The sequence below is a fragment of the Panthera uncia genome, chromosome E1, assembly GCF_023721935.1.
Source record: "Panthera uncia isolate 11264 chromosome E1, Puncia_PCG_1.0, whole genome shotgun sequence".
NCBI lineage: Eukaryota > Metazoa > Chordata > Mammalia > Carnivora > Felidae > Panthera > Panthera uncia.
The window spans coordinates 12,787,104-12,791,554 of NC_064814.1; positions in this window are offsets into that span (position 1 = coordinate 12,787,104).

Consider the following 4,451-nt stretch of genomic DNA (forward strand, 5'->3'; position numbering starts at 1 on the left):
CAGCAGGCAAAGCATGGGATCTTGCTTCAAAGACCTACCTCCTCACAGACAGGGGAAGAAGTAATAGGGAAGAGAGGAATAAATCTTTGAAACTGGTCGGGACATGAAAATCACTAACTTGAGCCCAAGGGGCCACTGCACGTGACCTCACACCAATTCCATTTTCCATCTCAGGCCATGCCCAGCTCCATTGACCAAACTGGTTTGCTAGAGATGGCTCCATAATGAGTCCCACACGGCAGCCCAAATGGCATGACGCAAAGTGCCATCACCCCCAACACAGGGTAGGTGTGTGATCTTGGGTAAGACCCTCCAACTCTTAGAACTTGGTTTCCTGCTCTGCATAATGAACTTAACCTTCCACCCGCCTCAACAGGCAGCAGCCATGAAGAGACTTCATTGGCTCTGACCTAAAAAATGCCTTTTTAAAAAAATTTTATTTATTTATTTGGAGAGAGAGAGCGCGCATGAGTGTGTCAATGGGGGAGGGGCAGAGAGGGAGGGAGAGAGACTCCCAAGAATTCGAAGCGTGAGATCATGACCTGTGCCAAGGTCAGACGCTTAATCAACTGAGCCGCCCAGGTGCCCCCGAAATGCTCTTTTTTCTGCTTCCGTCACAGTGCCTATCCCAAGGGTCACCGGTAGCACAGGCCCGGCAGACATTTGTATATGAGTCATCAACCTTTGGGCAGCCCTTTAAACTTTACTGAATAATTTCCATATTCTGTATTCTTTAATTCTCCTGACAGACCTTTCGGAAGGCAGGGCTGCCCTTGCTCTTGGCCTTAGTTTGCAGTCAAGGAAACTGAGGCCCATCTTTTATGCTTCCCAGTGGGCTGAGGAATTGGGGCTCTTTTTGCTGACAGCCCTCTGTCTTCTTGTCATTTGGAGAGAGCAGGCCTGAAAGGGCAGCTCAGCAGCCAGCTGCGGCCCAGATGTGGAAGCCTGGCCCGCCACAAAGGAGGTGGGTGGGTGGGAACATCCTGCCATTTCCTCCCTCGAAGACAAATGGCTCAGGGGCCACTGGAGGCTCTGGAGGCTGTGGCTGGATTAGGAGGCTCCCCAGAGCCTCTGTGAGGCAGGAGCTGTGCTGGTCTTGAAAACGGTTCCTACATGTGAGACGGCCTCGAGGCGGATGCAGTCAGAGGGCCTGGGCTCAGGGAGCTGCCTTCCTTCTCCTCACAGCACGACTCTAAATAATTCTGTTTAGGGCCTACAGCCCTCGTGCTGGTGTGGGCGAAGGCGGCCATGCTGAAAGAGGGAGCCATCTTGGCCAGCGTTTTGTTTTAGTTGTTTTTTGGGGGGGAGGGCAGCATTTTGAACTCTTTCTTCTGGCCACGGAGTGAACATACGGGCACACACTCACGCCCAGAGAAAATAGGCACACGACGCACACGCTCACGCACCCAGGCACACGCGTGCACATGCAAACACACATGCACACGTGCGTACACACACACATGTCCATCCACACCTCCCAGGAGCAACTGTGAGCTCCCTTGAGCCCTCAGAGCTCCCTTAAGCCCCTCAGGGGAGGAGGGGAGGAAGCTGGGGGTCATATATCATTTCTCTCCAAACAAGCAGTGTCCTCTCTGCCCAAAGTGGGGGCAGGGATGGTCGGCAGCCATGAGCGGGTCTTGGGAAGGAGCCCCTCTGGCCCATATTTCACAGACACCCCAGACAGAGCTTGCTGTCAGGAGCCGCTGTCTAATTTCCTCCCCTGACTGCCGGCCCAGATCCCCCCAACAAAGAGGGGCATTGTGTCCTCTTTCCTGCCCCTGGCATCTGCTCCACAGAGATCTGTCCAGGGATGCACGGAGGGGATTTGGGGGATGAAGGCGCCACATCCCCCAGAAGGGCCACAAATTCTTGAGCAGAAAGAGCCTGGTCCGGGCTGAGGGGTCCCCCAGCCTCCCAGCGGTCCTCCACGCCCCCCCCCAACCCCCCTAGGCTCTGGAATAGCTTCTCCTCCAATCTTTCGGGGAAGAGGTGGGTGAGGAAAACATGTCAGGGGTAGTGGCTGAGGATGAAAAAGCATTTTAAGGCGACCAGGCCTCCCTACCTTGGCCCAGAAGAAATGCAGCCTTTAGCCCTCGGTCTGCCCTTCCTGGGGGGGACTCGTAGGCTTGCGGGCAGCCTGCAAGGCGGGCTGCTGGGAAGAGGCAGTTGGGCTTGGTCTTTTTCCTGCTCGAGCTCTTTCGCAGGTTGCACATTCAGGGAAGGGAACCGGGGTCCTGGGGGGCAGTGCAAGTCCTGAGGCAAGACAGAATGAGGGGAGAGTGGCTGGCAAGAGGGGTCTATGGGGTCAAGAGACACTGCAGGACTTCCCAGAATGCCACCAAACGGTGCTCTGGGTGTACACTTTCTGATTCCCTCCTGGGGACACCTCCGGAGAGGCTGCTCCTCTCCAGATGCCAGACCAGCGGGTCAAGTTCTGAGCAGGGCCTCTTGTGGGGAGAATGTGTATGTTGGCCGAGGGGAGGCTTTAATAGCTGAATCGGTATTACAGGGGGCACTCGGGGGTGCTGTTTGTGATCCCAGTGTGAAAGTGGACAGGGCTTTGCTCTGGGCCAGCACATCAGACGCAAACACGGACCCAGCATCTTCCAAGCCCTTGACCTCCATCGCTTTTCCCGACCAGCAGTGCTTCTGATGTGGACAGCGTGGTGCTTGGCCAAAGTGTCGGTACATCTTTTGTGCTCAAGGCAGAGCAAGGCATTAGAATGCTCTGGTTTTTTTTATGAGTCAGGAAATTGGCCCAGAGAGGGTGAATGGCTTGCTTCAAGCCACACAGCAAACAAGTAAGAGAGCAGGCCTCCTCCTCCCTACTTGGTACTTTCGTTGTCGCTAGGTTACAGCTTCCCTGTAGAAGGAGAAGAAAACTCTGTCTAGAATGTGGTTGTGTGTGTGAGAGAGAGAGGAGGAGAGAGAAAGAGAGAGAGAGAGAGAACTTTACTGAGGGCCCACTCTGAACCAGGCCCTGTGCTAAACACGTTGTGGTCCTGACACCATTGTCCTGGGGACAGGCTGCTTGTCTCCACTCACCACGCCCAGGACGGAACACGCAAGAAATGTTTTCATGCAGTGGATGAATGAAGCTAATCCCCCCACCAACCTGTGAGTAAAATACGATCTCTGTTTTATAGAAGCATTTTTCAGCAAGTGTTTTCCAGCCCCACAACTTCTGCAGGCCACTAGGATGAGAAAACTAGGCTCAGAGAAGTTAAGTGACTTGATGAAAGCCACACAGCAGAGCCTGTGTGGGAACTGCAGTCTGTCAGTCTCAGAGGCCCGTGGGGTGGGGTGGAGGGGGGATTGGGGGGAGGGGGAGGGGGAGGAGGGAAGGTGATAAGGAGGGAGGGACTCCTCCTCCAGCAAGGCAGAGAATATTAAAGGAAAACAATGTGAAGAGAACGTGGTCCCACCGGGCCGGCGGCCAGCTCAGACGCAGGCCTGCTGCTTTCTAGCCAGGTGCGCGGGTGCTTGAGACAGGATTTGTGTTCCTGGAAAACTGGTTTTAAATCACTTTTCAAAACACAAATAAAACCATCCTTTATAGGCACTGGGGAAAGCCTGCGGCCTGATGGAAGGCCGCAGCACGTTTTCTTCTAGGCCATGAGGGATTCTTTATAGACTTTGAATTTGCCCTAGTGGCTTCTCTCAAAGCGTGGTAAATCTGCTGGATGGTAGAGAAATCCGACCAGAGGGCTCTGGCCAAGATGAGCACGGCTCTTCACGGGGGCTCCCAGACCCAGCTGAGCCTGCTCCCTTCCCAATAACACTGGAGTTAAGCCCAGTCATGGGCCCCAGCTCTGGGGACAGGCTGGAGTCCTGAGCCAGCAGCTCCGGTTAGGAAATTAATAAAGAAAGAGAAGCTCTTGCAGCCAGGCCCACGGTGAGAGACGAGTTAGGTCATGTCTCTTTCTGTTCAATCGGATATTAGTCCCGACCCTGATGTCACCTTCAAGCTATTAGGCATCACCCTCAGAAATGAGCGTGAACTGCTCACCGGGCTCTTATCGGGCATGGCTCTGAACTTGCTGTTGTCAGAGGCCAGGCCGGGATGCCGATTGCAGGTTAAAGAGGAGAAGTTCATTTAGACTTCAGACAGGGCTCAGGGCTAGGAGTGGGGGAGTGAGTGACAGAGAATCTTGGTCTTCTGGCTAGAATCAGAGATAGTTCTGTGGGGCCACAGAAGCAGGGTGGGTGTCCAGTGTCCCTCTTTTGGCATGACATGCTGGACTTGGTGGTCTCAGAAAGCCTGGATTGCATCTGTCCAGCCAGTCTAACCCACTTCTGGGCCACAGCTTCCTCTACGTGGGCTGTGTGGCCAGCAATGGGCACTTGTGAGCTAAGGAGCCAGGTGATACCACTAATTTAACAATCCCTCATCTATCCATCCACCCATCCATCCATCCATCCACCCATCTGTCCATCCATCCATCCATCCA